Here is a 16788-nt window from a genome sequence, read left to right as displayed (position 1 = left end):
TAATATGATAAAAATTTATTTTCTCTATGCAGAAAGCACAATAAAAACCTAAAATATATTAAAACAAATATTTACTAGATATCAGGATTATGAAAGAACTGAACTTTGAATGAACGTATGTTACTTCTATATTTAGAGAAAAACATTTTAAATAGATTATTAAAATCACAAGTTAGGCCTTCTGTTCCCCAGTAATGTTAATGACATATATTATCTATAAGTTATTATGTGAGGTTTTTGGAATTAATTAATAATTACCTTTATTTCTTAAAACCAAGAAGCCTCTAAGTTTCTTATGAAGAAATAAAACTTTTAATAATTCAGTTGTGTATTAAACAAAACTATAGGAAAGAAATGAAAGTCTGGCAAGTATTTCTCCACTCTTTCTTACACTTGGCACTCTGTGTGGTCCACATCACTATATGAGTTAACATTTTTGGGGAGGGGTACCAGGAATTGAACTCTGGGGCACTTAACCATTAAGCCACATCCCCAGTTCTATTTTGTGTTTTATTTAGAAACATGGTCTCACAGAGTTGCTTAACACCTCGCTTTTGCTGATACTGACTTTGAACTCAAGATCCTCCTGCCTTAGCCTTCCAAGATGCTGGGATTACAGGCATTGTACCACCATGCCCAGTTGAGTTAACTTTTCGTTGCAAAATATTGCAAACAAATATATTGCCTGCAAGATATTTCCCGAGACTTATCTACAGTGGTCTTCTCAGGCCCTCATTAATGTACATATTTGTATCTTATACTTTCATGTGATTTGTTTTATCACGTTCTCAAAGAATTGTCTCATTACTACAAAAAAAAAGATGGAAGAAAATATGGGGCTAAGAGGAAAAATAACTTGTATCATTCCTGCTTAGGGCATCTACTCTCACCACTGCTCATTAGTGATTTTATTCTTAAAAATTATGTCCCCCAAATAGCAAATTATGTAAAATAGTTCATAACAGCTCTATATTAACATAAAAGTGTAATCCTATTACAACGTAGTACTGATTTGTCTGCTACCCATGATTGAGTTTCTAGACGCAAGAAATGACTTTTATCAGTTTCCATAGGACCACGGAGGGCTGGCCAATAAAGCTCAGAGTGAGAAATCATGTTATACAAGGCAGAGTTGAAGAAGGTGAATATATTCATTCAGAACAAGGAGAGATAAAGAGTAACATGATAGCCAAATTCCAATTTCAGAAGTTTATCATTGTAAGTTATAGAAGCACAGTGTCTCCATGGGGCAAGTGAGCAAAAAGTCATTGGAGCACATATTTTAACTGTGTAAGAAGGATTTTACATTTCACATTTCATATCTCATGCAGCTGTTAGTGTTCAAAAAGGAGTAAAATAAACTTAGTATTTACCTACTTTCTCAAAATATTGTATTTGTTACAGTTTTTGTATATAGTTATTATTATATATTTATATGTTTGTCCATCTGTAACAACCAAATCACATCAACCTTAAAAAGTAGCTGTCTAAATCCAAAATTCCACAAAAAGTAAAAGAATGGGCAAATTAAGAATGTTCTAAGAGTTATCACCAGAGAAATATTTTTAAATGAGGGTATAAAGATGAAGACAATGAGAACATAAGTGGAACATCTTCTCAAATATTGTGTAGATGAGAAATAATAAACAGGAACTTTAATAAGTTGTAGTTATTTATAAGTAGGAAATCCTAAATTTTCCTATCACATTTTATCACATAAATGTATTCAACAGTGACAACCCATGTTGATAATAAGACAATTTGTGTAGCACACTGGAGGATATTGATCTGAGGCCTCTGACTCCTGCTTCTGGGAGAGAGGTAATCAATCTCTTACCAAACATGAACCACCTTCACTTCACACCATGTTTCACAGCACACCTGTTAGAAGCCCTTGCCCTAAGTAAACAAGCTCTGACCACACAAGCCTATCTTACAAAAAGATGCTACTGTTCATCTTAAAAGTTGAGCCAAAGAGCAAAGCTCCTCACACATTTGAGGAAAACTATAACGTAAAAACAGATAAAAATTAATTTTAAACCAAAAAACATTAGGAACAGCATACTCAAAAGAACAGTGAAACCACTTCTACCAATATTTAAGAAATTCAAGTGACAATGGAAAATAAAATGAACTAAAAAATGTGAAAAAATTAAATAATCATACAATAAGTTCTTATACCTAATATTTGAAGTTATCTTTAAGCAAAGAGGAGGCATTTTTTAAAAATAGAACAAAGTGTGTAAGAGATTCTTCTTTTTTAATGTTGGGGGTGGGGGAGCAAGAGAAATTATAAGCAAGAGAATATGAGAATAAGAATTCCAGGAAAAAGAAGTCAGAAAGAACAAAGTTGATAATAATTTTTGTGAATCTGATTATATGAGGTAGAGACTTAAAATTTCACTAAAAAGTATGCAGTATAAAGAATTTTTTAAAAAAACTATTCTTCATTTTAGTTATCAGAATGCAAAGTAGGACAAACCTTTCCAAAATTTCAGAGAGAAAAAATAAATGTTAAAGAAATACAAATCAGCCTAGTGGGTGGTACACACCTGTAATCCCAGCAACTTGGTAGGCTGAGGCAGGGGAATTGCAAGTATGAAGCCAGCCTGGACCCTGTCTCGAACTTTACTATAAACAAAGAAGCAAAGTGACATTAGAGTTTACAGGAACATGACAACAAGGATGCTAGGAATTCATGGAGCAATGCATTTTATGTTGCAAGAAACATGATTTTGAACCAAGAATGCTAAATGTGGCCAGATGGTAAATAAAAACACATATACCTTCCAAGTAATTTTGTGAACATGTTAGTGTCTCTTTCAAAATTAAGGAACCAAGTCAAGAAAGAATGAAACATGACATACTGAGAACAGAGAAAGTTATCCAGTAAAACTGTAAGGAAAAAAGATGGATGTACTATCCAGGACTATTTAGGAAAATAGATTTAATAACATACTAATATAAAGGAGTATTTGAAAAACACTGATGACATTATAAATATAAGTATGAAATAAAATAAATATAATTGAAACTATGAAAAATACTAAATATATAAAAAGAAAATAAATGGGGAAAGGATAATTGCTTTAAGCCATTGGAAGATATGTTTTGGTAAAGACATATTAAATTAAAAAAGACTTGCATGGAAATGCAACTCAAATCAAAGAGAGTTAAATTTAAAATTACATTACATATTTAAATATTTATAAAATTATTTCATCATGGGTTCAAGTTTGCTACCCACAAATTGTGTTTGACCACATATTACAAATTTGCATGAATTTTTTATATAACAGGTGGATTTATTTATTTTTTTATTTTTTTTTTAAAGAGAGAGTGAGAGAGGGGGAGAGAGAGAGAATTTTAATATTTATTTTTCAGTTATCGGCAGACACAACATCTTTGTTTTGTATGTGGTGCTGAGGTTCGAACCCGGGCCGCACGCATGCCAGGCAAGCGCGCTACCGCTTGAGCCACATTCCCAGCCCCTAACAGGTGTATTTATATGGAGCTAAAGGTGATGCTGCCAAATATCTACTTCAATTGGCAAATACCCATTTTATGTAAAGGAAGAAGTTGTGTCACACTATAACGTATAACAGTGGCTCAGCTGTCCAATCATAAATGACTTTTATAATTTTAGGATTTTGGTAAAGTTGAGAAAATCTTAGTTTTCTCACCAGTAAAATATGCATGAAATGGTAATTTTTATAGTATCCTTCTGAGAACTTAACTTGTTTAAACAAGGGAAGTTGTTATAATAGAGTCTAATGTAATAAGTTATTACCTCATAAAGGAGTTGCAAAAATTAACTGGTTGTATTTGTAAATGACAATTTTTAAAAACTGCCTAATATAGTACTTTAAATTAGTCAACTATTAAATGTGGTAGTTGTACTATAAATAGAATACATAGACACCTGCACAATAATGAGAATAATACAACCAATCTATGTTGGTTCAAACATTTTTTTTCTGATTAAAAATTCCTCTTGAAATACTAGCAAAATAATAAGGATTCATCTCTTTCATAAATTTTACAATTGCTTCATATCACTTTCTGTGTTTGCCTGTGTGAGAGTGTGTCAATAAAGCAAATTACATATAAGTCACAAACAACTCAAACAACTTGACATAAAAATAAAATTTGACAAAATTTTTTCAATTAATGGGAGAATCAGCACAATGAAGCAGTGCTTAATTTGTCATAGTATGAACAAAAAAATCTATAGATAATATCTGTCTCATGCTAAAAACGAAGCAAAGAATCCTGGACATTGTTTTATTAATTAACTATTGGAAATATTGTTTGATCTAATTTTACAAATATTGCTTTGGAATTTATTTTGATTTGGTAAGACATCTATTATTTATCTTGAAATCCCAAATCAATAAATCATGAAGTACACAAATGCATTAGAAATTAGCACTTTGATAAATTATCAATTCCTCTGCTATGTTGCTCAATGTCAAATATGGGTTATAGTGGAGCTAGTTTTTTAAATGATAAGACTATAAAATAAAGATCTAAGTCTTAATATATATTACTTATATTTAGTGTTAAGCATACAAAACTGATTTCAAAGTTGTGTACTAAATATTCAGTTAATGTGCAATCCTATAATATATATGTATTTTTTTAAAAATATCATTTAATATCAAAAAAGCAAATCCATAAATATAAAACTAAATTTGACTGAAATAGACTATTTGGGTACTTATAAAACAAAAAACAATGAATAATGCATTTCTATAGAGCTGAATTCCTGATTTAAAACAAAAATGCAAATAAAATCAATCAAATTTTTGTAGCAAGCTGTACAAATAAAAGCAAATTTGATACTTAACCCAGAGTTCCTTTCACCCTATAGTTGATCATTATGGTGGCTATGAGCAAAGGCTTTGGTTTCAGCTGAATGAGTTTCCCCCCATTGCATTTGTTAAAAGTCCTGAATTTAGATGACCTGCATTATCATGTGGTATGGTATAGAGATACAGGGTGTCCACCAAAAACTCATGTGTTGTACAATTCAAGAAGGTTTAGAGATGAAATGATTGGGTTATGAGAGCCTAAATTTAATCAGTGAATTAATCTACTGATACGGATTAAATGAGTGTAACTATGTTGGTAGGGTGTGGCTGGAGGAGGTGAGTCACTGGAGGCATGCCTTTGGGGTATATATTTTGTCTTTGTTGAACAGAGCTCTCTCTCTGCTTCTTGGTATGATATCTTAAACCACTTTCCTCCACCATAATCTTAGTCCATGATATTCTGCCTCACCTTGAGCACCAAGGAATGGAGGAGGCTGTCTATGGATTGAGATCTTTGTAACTATAAGCCCCCAAATAAACTTTTTCTCCTCTAAATTGTTCTTGTCAGATCATTTGGTCACAGCAATAAAAAATCTGAGTAAAACTTCATGTAAATGTTTATATTTATAAAAAAAGTGTGAGTCATAGAGGTAGGATAGTTTTAACTTTCAATGCAATAATACACATCAAATATTTTATACTGTGTTTCACATATTGTAGTACCTCCTAATATATTAATTGCTGTGTTTCTATCATTTTAGGGAAGAAGAGGGGCTACAGATGAGAATTACTTTCTGAATTCCCCAAAACTCATATAAAATGGTCTTAAGTTCTTCAAACATTGTTTTTAACAGCAGAGTTTTTTGGTTGCTCTTATGGTGGTGCTTCTTGTTCTTGCTTTTGCTTGTTTTGGGGTCTTATTTTCAGTTAGCTGCTTGAAACTCTGGTCACTTAATGCATGCCTTAAAATTTAAAAAAAACAACTAAAAACTGAGAAAAAAATTTTAAAAATAAAGAAAAAACACACCAGAGAACATCTAAAAAATGTCCCCTGGTATTAAATATGTATCTTCAGTGTCAGTTACTGGAAGAGTAAATGAAAGTTCTGTGGTTTCAGAACTTTGAAATTTGGGAAGTCTTGTGATTGCATTTAAATGCAAAAATTCCACCTTTTACCATTAGAAAAAGAAAAAGAAAAAAAAAGAAGTCCTGAGCCTATATAGTTACCTTTCTGAAGAAGAAAATGCTAATGGCTGGGGACCACAAGGACTTAGCTATCTATTACTTCTAGTTCATAGGGTATTCACTTCTGGTTATTAAATATGTCAGATTAAAGAAGAAAAACTAAAGGAGCACTACATGTAAAGTACTCCATGCTAACATAATCCTCTAATAAACAAGTGCCAGCCTAGTGCAGTGATATTGAAGAGGAAAAGGAAGCCACACTCCTGGTACAACTCCGCTGTAAGGAAAAGAGCATCTCTACAAAAGAGGTCATGAAGGAAATCATGATAGCAGTGGGGGTGGATGGTTTGAAGGAAATATAAATTTGTTTGAGTAAGAGGTCCTCCTTGGGGTAAGATTTATGGAATAGACCAAACTGCTTTCTGGAACTTCAAAGCCATATATACTGGTAGCCAAAATATCAGAGTCATGGCAGCCTTTGCCTGAATGTGGCCCCAGGTCAATGCTCAGGAAAGGAGAGGACAACTGAGCCCAATCTCAGGCCTAGCACACATTCAGGACTCTGAATTGCCTGATGGACTTCTAGCCAGCTGCTAAATTTAATGAAATTTATCTTCTCACAGTTTTCTTTTTTATTTGTATTATTATTTTAAATAGCACTCATTAACAATTTTCAATTCTACTAGGCAAACTTGCCCCTCACCAAATTTTTAATCTACCTTTTAAATCAAATATGAATCAAATTCACTGTTTTAATATTCATCCCAGAGCATCAGCTACTGCTGCCCTGGATTTTTATTAGGTTTTTTTTTTTTTCTGTCTCCACAGCTGGGTCATAAAATACATTTCTAAGTAAACTCAGCTAACTAGGACTCATTCTCCCTTGGACTTTTAATCCCTTTTTTGTCTTTTAATCTCTTCTATATTTTATCATTGGTTTACAACCTGAAAGCTTTTCTAAAAATATTATATGTGAAAATTTCCATGTAATGACATAATCACTGAGATATTAAAAAAAAAAAAAAAACTTCAGTATAGAGGCAGAAGCTTCAAGATAAATACTGAAGTCCTAAATTAGTGAAGACCCATCACATTTATTTGGAAATAAATGGCATACTTAGTTCTACTTTTGTCATAAAAAGTGTCATAAAAAAGTGTACAGCACAAAAAAAAAAAAACAACATTTTTTTCTTTTATAAGTAACAGGAATGCCTCCAGCTATCTGAATTAATCATGCAAGTTCTTGGTTAAATTCAATGTTCCATATAGTATGCATGGAAATTATAGTTTAATGATATAATATTTCTTCCTTTTCATGTGTGTGCTACTCTGAAATTTTCAAAGTGGTCAATAAAACATTATTCTATAAATGATAAATTAGTAATAAACAAATAGTTATAAAAACAAATATTTATTTATTTTTAGTGAGCTTTGAAAGTGATACCTAACTTTTAAAGTTGTTTTCTAATATTAAAATAAAAATCATCCTGAGAATGATTGCTATATTGCAGCTGTAAAGCAAATCACACGTTCCAATCTTCATACAGAAACCTTTGATGTGAAATGATAACTTGATCATATGTGAAGATTGGGCCATTCAACAGTGTTTGATTTCAGGAACTATAAAAACAATCTATCTCTGTCAGTAGTCATAATATTTATCTGCATAGAAGAATCTATTCCAACATTTCCTGTTTTATAGAAGAAGAAACTGATGTCACGTTAATGAATTGGAAGAATTTGGATCAGAAGGCACTTGAACCAAGCCAGACATTTTTGTTTTTTATTTTGAGACAGGATCTCACTAAGTTGCAGAAGGTCTTGTAAAGTTGCCCAGGCTGCCCTCAAACCTGCTATTCTCCTATCTCAGACTCCAGGGTTACTGGTATCACACATTTACAACATGGGGCCTAGCACTCAAGGGAATGTGAAACAATTTTGCAAGTGTGGTAAAGTCATATGTATCATCATGCCTTTGATTCTGTGTGATAATCAGTATTAATGTCACCTAGTTGCAGGTCATGTGAACTACAATAACAATCTCTAAATGTTATTCAAACAAATTTTCTGCATATGATGTCAGATTAATTTTTGCTCTTAGGAAAGTATATTCTCTTTGTGGGAAATAAAAGTAGAATTGTGCACTCTTCTGTAAACTTAGCAGGCTTAAAGTGTCAGGATTACCAATATGCTAGTAATCACTTTTGTTGTACTATTTTGCCATTGCCCTTAAGAGTTCTCAAGACACTTTTGATTTGAAGCTTCTCCTTTGATTTCTGCAACAGACAGCAAAAGAGTGCTGCTGTCACAATTATTGACAGGGTGGAACATTGAGCCTTTAGGCCAAGTCAAGGAATCTAAGGCTTCATTGAAAAACTTCTAACATCAATTGATTGAAACTACTTTTTTAGCCAGACATATTTGTTCCTTTATAAACTTACACAAGAGACACGAATTAAGTACGTACTATAAACCAAGATCTATAGTATTTCTGAGATTCCAAAAGAAAGTAAAGCTGAATCAGTCTGTAGGTCACTGGTGGAAGACACAGTAGGGGAAAGATAGACAGGAACCAAGACATTCTGAACATATAGGAAGTGAGTTTCTGTAAGAGGAGCTACTGATCCAGTCTTTGAAGTAGGCAAAGAAGATATTTCTAACATCAACAACAGCATGAATCCATAGCAGAATATGGACCAGCACTATCTCTTAGAAAACTGCTATCTTACAGAGGCAGCATAAACACGAGTCCTTAGTGAGAGATGAACCTGGAGGTGTTGGGAGAGGCAGTTTACAAGAACATCTGAGATACTGCTGAGGACAAAGTCAAATTTACATTTTTACATAAAAGACAAGTGTGATTGAATTACACAGAATTGATGCTAGGTACTAAACAAGCAGCTTTGGGGTTATTAAAAATTGCAATACTATGATCTAGATGAGAAACTAATATTTTAATTAAAAATTATATCAGATAGGAGGGACATATTTTATCAATGATTCACTAATAATAGACTGGAATTAATTTGAAAAATAAGTTCTAAAAAAATTATTCTAGAATACAATCAAGACTTATCTTGTTCTAGTTACTGGCAATTTTGCTTCTGAAACAACTGAAAACTATGGATGTTGACCAAGGTCTAGCACCTAGCAGCTAATAGGAATGAGATTAAGGAGTAGAACATACAGCTTTAGAGTAAAAGTCTACAGCACAGAAACCTTTCCACGTAGGGAGCTAAATGTGATTTTATATAAAAGGTTAACTGATGATCAGAGAAGCAAGTAGAAAGTAAAGAGGAAATGGTGTTAAGGAAACCATAAAGTGAAATAACTTGAAGAAAGATTGGGACCTCCAAATTAAATGCCTTCAAAGAACCAGGAAACATGAGGAGCACCTTTCTCTCTTGAGAGCAAACTGAGTTGATTGGAAGCAGTACCTGAAAGCTGAAGCAGTGCTGTTGTGAGTTCTAAATGCTGAACAGATATTTGGAGTCTCAGGGGAACCAGGATTTTAATTAAGGTGAACTGTCAGTGACATCACACTGTCAAGGTGCAACACAAAATTTTCAATTCTTAGCAATTCAGACTTGTTAGTCTCCAAAATTAAACAGCCAAGTTCTAACTTTTGTTGGACAGCAGAAAAAAAACAAATGTCCTATAGATCGAGTTTGGAGGTGCTGACTAGGTAAATTTTAGAATGGAAAACAGAAATCAGACTGTCTTGATGTTCACACTACAGCTATGCCTGGGCCTGGTTTTGGAAAGAGCAGTGATATGTTTAAAATCCTGTATCCAAAAGATAATGCTGCAGTAATAGAAAAGTTTTTGTGAGAGGAGTTCTGATAGAATTCCATCTCAAATTATACAATAAATTACTGGAAATAGAGGAAGACTCTATGCTTTCATTGCAATGCTAAAGGACTGTGACAACTGTCGTGATAAGCTTTCTCTATGTTCCAGTTATTACACTTAGGAGTTTTTCATATTTTTACATGAATTAATGCATTAATGAGTTCAATGAAGACTGAACAGTTTATGCTTCCATTCTGAGGTAAAAGTGGCCAATAGGGTTTAAATAACTTGCAAAATATTGTTTGTGTAGAAGTAACAGAAAATCTAAGTCAAAGTCTAAAGTAGCATTTAAAAAATGGTTTCTGGTCTCAAATTATAGAAAGTGTTGATGGTTGAGCTTCAGGCATCATTTGTAAAAACAACAACAAAAAAAAAAACAAAACAAAACAAAAAAAAATCAAACTTTATTTCCATTCTTGTAATTCTAGGGTTATGTCCTTTTCTGATTGACTTTTTCCATTCAAGTTCTTCCCAAGGTGTTCTAAAAGACTATCAATTTCAGACATCCACACACCTATTTCTAGAGAAAAAAATAAAGAGAACATTTTCTAGAAAGTCCCAGCACCTAGCTCTTTGAGTTTTGTTGGCTTGAAATGAGTCACATATACAATCCTGAAATAATCATTGTTAAAAAAATTTTTAAAAAATTATGTAGTTTAAACGTGAGCCTATTGATTCCACAGAATTCTACTTTTGCATGCATGGAAGAGTGGGTGATAGAAATAGTGCTAGTGTATGGACAGTTTAGGGACTGCTTTCTGCTTTCTCTCTCTCTCTCTCTCTCTCTCTCTCTCTCTCTCTCTCTCTCTCTCGTATTTTATTGTATTTTCACTGGATATGATGGCAAATGCCTGTAATCACAGCGATCCAGGAAACAGGTTGGAGGACTGCAAGTTGGAATTCAGCTGTACTTTACTGAGACACTGTCCCAAAATTTAAAATAAATAAATAAAAATAAAGGTATGTAGCTCAGTGGTAGAGCACTTGCTTAGCATGTGTGAGGTCTTAGATTTAATCTCTAGTACTACACATGCACTGAAATTACTTTATCTTTATAATAACTTTCATAAGATCACATTTCCATATAATTAGAGTACTTCTGAATTCAAGTATATATAGTGGGCCAATTTTATTATAGTCTACTTTTTTTTTGTATTTTATTATATTTTAAAAATACGTCCCAAAGTCACTTTGTCTAATACACAGAAAATAAAATTCAGATGAGAATTTAATATTAAGGGAAGAGCTCATCACTCATGTTAGTGTTAAACTTTGTTAGCCTATAGGTGATGAAAAAAGAAAAAACATAAATTTCTGTGTATTTAATTTATTTTACATGTATTTAAATAGCATATACTACATACACTTTTCTAGATAATATAATTCATGGTTTTTCAATTTTATGTATTTTTCTTTTCAAATGTTAGCTGAATAAGTGTCAGAATGTATATCATTCCATACATCCTATTATATGTCTAGAACATTTACAATGTTCTAATACAATGTACATAAGGCAAAAGTAAAAAAAACCAAAAAACAAAAAAATGATGCACCTCTTGATAAATCTAATCTTTCCCCAAGCATTTGAGATGCTTTTTAATTCATAGTGGTGAGGATGCAAATGGATTTAGGCAGTCTCAGAATGATAAACAGCAAAGGACGTATTTGATGAATAGAATATTCCTATACATTGGGAATATTTTAAAGAAAAATTTAATAGAAACTGTATGTTAGATTTAATACACTTAAATTGTCTATGCATTTCCAGCAAGTTTATGTACTTATTTACTAAGTACCCAAAATGCAAGTAATATAATATGCAGAATATAAAATTTTCATGCTAAAAGTGGCATTGGCAGAATATATGTTTATGCAATATGCTTTCTTGTATGTTGAAAGTGATATCTGTAGATACAATAGAATGTATGTTGACTGAAAGGATAAATTCATGCACCAACAAATTAATGACTACTTCAGTTGAAGTTGTGAATTAATATGACTGCAATCTACCATTGTCTTGCTACAGTCATCTGTGGAAGTATCAAAGACAGTGATAATAGCATTGACCTTCAATTCCTGTGTTATGAAATGCAGACCGTAGAGATACTATAATGACTTTCAGACACTGATGATATCACTCTTAACTTAATCAAATAAATAAAGCATAATTATCACAAGACATATGCAAGCAGAAGCAAGGCCTATGTGGTTCCATTGTGAAAGAAAGTGACTAGTCTTTTCTGTGTTCCAGAACCCATATACACTGTGATAGAAATTATGAAGAAGAGACAATAAAGACAACTTAATCTCACCAGGGACAAAGCATAATATTTTAAAGTATGTATGCAATGTACATGCACACACAATATGTTAACATATATGCATAAAAATTTCTAATTAGTACAACCTAATTTCATGAACCCTGTTGTGGCGGCTCACACCTAATTCTAGCAACCTGAGAGACTGGGGCAGGAGGATCACAAATTTGAGGCCAATCTTGGGAACTTATCAAGACTCTGCATCAAAATTTTAAAAGGGAGGGGTGTTGGGGTGTATTTCAGTGATAAAGTATCCCTTGATTAAACCCCTAGAAATGCTAAAGGGAAAAACAAACAAACCAAAAAAGGGTGTTCCACAAAAATCACGAACCAAGATAAAATAAAAAAACTAAAGGTAAAAAAATAAATAAAAATAAGCTAGAAAATGACCAATTTGCCGATTAATATATAACATAATGTGTAAAGGACAGATGATTAAGAATATGATACCAATTTATATTTGTGTGTGTGTGTGTATGTGTGTGTGTGTGTGTGTGTGTGTGTGTATCTAATGCATACACAAGATGGAAATGACAATAAACATAAGGTGATGGACTACCAAAGTGCAGTCAAAACACAACTGCATATGAGAACTGATGAGAATGCTAGAAATCATACATTGGCCAAAATGTAAATTAGTATAGTCCTTTGTAGAACAACTTGACAATGGATATTGATATGTTTGAATTCAAATGCCTTTAGACTGAGCTGTGCCAATGGAATTATTTGTGTTAGAATTATTTGTGTTCAGAATTATTTGTGTTAGAGACAATAAACAGAAACTTCTAAAACGAGTACTCACTAAGTAAATATTAGTTAAAAATCAGAAGAATTTTTTTGTGCTTTTGTAGGATGTCTACTCAAGATTTGAGTGATCAAAGTAAGGTTTGAGAATGTGTGCATGTTTCTATATTTTATATAAAAGAAAGCTGAAACAGGGATAATTGGGTAATTAGACGGTACAATGAGTTATAATGAGACAAAGACAATGACGTGTTGGAGAAGTAGGATAGGCCTAACAATGGCTTTGGAAAGCCATACACATTCATTTTCTCTATTATCCCTTCTGTGTCATTTGTTATCCCCAGTGAGTGTGGCTCAGTTATTCCTGGATCCCTCAGCACATTTAATGTGACTTATCCCTAGAGTTTGTCTCTCCGTGGAATAAACTTTCTTCAAAAATCCTCATAGAAGCCAGGAGTAGAATGATGGTTCCCAAGAGCTGGGAAGAGGGGGATTGTGGAGTTCTTGGTCAAAATCTCAGGGTAAATATATTCAGGAGATGTACTGTACAACACAGTGACTGTAATTAATAACAATGTACAGGTGGATTTACATACAATGAAAACATTGTGATTTGAAAATAATTTAAGTATTGAATAATACACTCAACATAGGAAAATCACAGTTGAGCCTAAACCTGCTTTCAACATGTTAAGAACCGTTATGTTAGGTTAGAGTTGGGTGAAATCAACATGAACTTATTTTATAAGAAAGTGCTGAATATTTTATTTAATTCGTTATACCTATCTCCAAAAAAGAGCATTGGTGGTTTACCCTCATGGTCAAACGGTTGACTGTGGGAGCTGTTGCCTTCTGTTGATGCTTCTGAGATTACTAAGGGGGTGTCCTATCTACTGTGTATCACTAGCTCAGGCAAAGAGCATATTTCACAATTTGAAGTATGGTTTTTACTGACTGTAAAATGAATGTATGCACAAATTTCATATTATTTTGAAACTAAAACAAAAAGTCTTAAGTTGAATTGTCACTAAGTCAGAAACTATCTGTATTATATACCTGAAAATCACTAATGAAATTAGTACAAATTTTAAGGTTTTTTTAACCCAAAGATTGATAAGTATGTCAAGTAATGCATATAAAAAGTAACTCAATTTAGCTACTCCATAGTGTATGCAAATATTTTAAACATCACGCTGTATACAATAAGGATATAGAATTTTATTTGTTAAAGAAATGAACTAGGGCTGGGACTGTGGCTCAGCAGTACAGCTCTCACCTAGCACAGGCGGGACCCGGGTTCCATTCTCAGCACCATGTAAAAATAAAAGCATTTTGTTGTGTCCGTCTACAAAAAAGATTCTCTCTCTCTCTCTCTCTCTCTCTCTCTCTCTCTCTCTCTCTCTCTCTCTCTTCTTAAAAAAAGAAATGAACTAGAAAAAAGTACAAAAATTTTACCTCATTTTATTCATTTGTCCATATAAATTATTTTTCTCAAATATTTTTTCCTGATCACTATAGAAAACATTCCTCAATTTTATTCTGAATTGTAATCCACCCCTAAATTTATATGTCCAATACCAAACTATTCATGTGTATTTCATGACACAGCATTTCAAGAGTTTTTAAGCATAAATGAAGTCATAAGGGTGGGGCCCTAAACTGATAGATCTGGTCACCTTATATGAAGATGAAGAGATGGCAGAGCTCTCCCAGTTCACATGAGCACAAAGGAAAGACCATGTGGACAGAGTGAGAAAGTGGCCATCTGGAAGGGAAGAAGAAAAGTCTTACCAGAAAAAAAAAATTCACAGTTTGGTCTTAGACTTCTTCCCTCCAGAAATGTGAGATCATTGCTTTCTGTTGTTTAAGCCAACCCAGCCTTTAGTATTTTGTTGCTGCTATTGTTTATCATAGTCTTACTAATACCACATCCAAATTGGATCTCAAATGAATTCTAAATATGATCATTTAGATGTTAGGGAACACTTACTTAGTTCAGTTTCTCTCAATTGGGTTCCCTGATGCATTTTCTTTCTTCATTATTGTATAATACAACTCCATGTTCAATTTTTCTGTTGCTCTTAGTTTTATATGTATATGTTAAGGTTGGCTTAACTATTACTAAAAATACACTATTAAATTTGTAATGATTAGGGCAGTGTAAAGTGAACTTGAAGTGATTTGATACTCTGCCTCAAACATTTTGCACACTATCTGCAACCATTTATAAAGTAATGTTTTGTCTGTGAACTACATTCTCTCTGCACTGCAGTTAGAATGTTGTATTATTGTATTTGAATTTGAGGCATAGGAAATAAATTCCAGGCTGTTGTCAACATAGAAGACCCCTCCATTTTCAGTGCAAATCATTGATTAGTATATTATTTTCCTATTGCACACTAAATGCCTTCGCCTCAAATCCACAATCTTTTTCTACTTCCTGGGCATTTAGTAATTAATAATGTTAAGAACAACTGGTGTGCGAGTTTAGCACTGAAGAAGGTAGTCTTGCTTAGAAGCATAAATATTCCTTAAATTTAACTGAGAATTATTTTTTTAAATTTTTTATAGTTTTAGATGAACAGAATGCCTTTATTTTATTTTATTTTTTGTGGCTGATAATGATCGAACTCAGTGCTTCACACACTCTAGGCAAGCACTCTGCACTGAGCTACAGCCCCAGCCCTCTAACTGAGAATTCTTAACAACATGAAACATGTAACAACATGAAAGTTTTGTTTTTTGTGTTAGTATAGAGAAAAGCATGGGAAAGTTGACATAGCAAGCCAGGCCTCACCTATTCTTAAATTGAACAGACAGCTCTTTTTAATAATGTGCTTCAAGTAGAGAAACATGTATTCTTGCTATCATGTGACTAATAGAACTGAATGAAAAATCTCTGCTACTTATATGTATTAATGAAGTACTCTCACTCTTTTAAGTGACAAACTTTATAAATGATTTACACAAGATTTTAATATTAGATTTCAAGAAAAAAATTTCTTCAACATGTTTATTGGAAGTTCATAATAACATTAAAAACAGACACGTAAAAAGGAAGACAAGATTATATTTGTATTCCTCTTTGATATTGCATGTGGTATAGGTTTGGCAAACTTTTATTAAATTTATTACTACATATATCTATTTTGTTAAATATTTTTATTTGCTACTTATTAAAAATGTTTTAAGTTCAAATGTACCTATACAGTAGAACAATTCACACCTCTCAAACTGCAATTTCATATTTAGGATTAGGGTAATATTTAAAATTGATAGGCTTTTCTATAAAACACATGTATGGTAAAGAAATACAGGTAATGAATCTGAGGGTAAAGATCACTGTTGAGGAGAGGAAAATTTATTCTTGATAAAATGTTCATATCTACAACATTGAGCAAAGATCAGTTTTGATGACTCCTTAAGACAGGAACATAGTGATTCACAGAAGCAAACACTAATCAATAATCAAATTTCTTGTGTGTGTGTGTGTGTGTGTGTGTGTGTGTGTGTATGTGTGTGATTATGGTTTCGTTATGATTAGTGGTATGATTAATGCAACTATTGATGGCATGGAAATGTTGGTGCTGGTGATGGAAAATACTACTCATCACTCTTATCTACTTAGCAATATATTCCTCCTTTCCTTCTAGAAGTTTCTTGCCCTGGGAAAGGCTGCTATAACATGTTTTTCATTTGTTGATAGAATATACCAAAGCATATTAAGCAAAAGCATTTGATATTGAATATCTACAAAAAGTTGTCATTTATTTCATAATTTTTATTTATTTGTTTATTATTGATTTATTGTTTTGTGGTACAATACCCTCAGCTCTTCTATTTTGTATTTTGAGACAAAGTCTTGCTAAGAGGCA

The sequence above is a fragment of the Callospermophilus lateralis genome, unplaced genomic scaffold (assembly GCF_048772815.1).
Source record: "Callospermophilus lateralis isolate mCalLat2 unplaced genomic scaffold, mCalLat2.hap1 Scaffold_997, whole genome shotgun sequence".
NCBI classification, from domain to species: Eukaryota; Metazoa; Chordata; class Mammalia; order Rodentia; family Sciuridae; genus Callospermophilus; species Callospermophilus lateralis.
Note: the sequence above shows the minus strand (reverse complement) of the source record.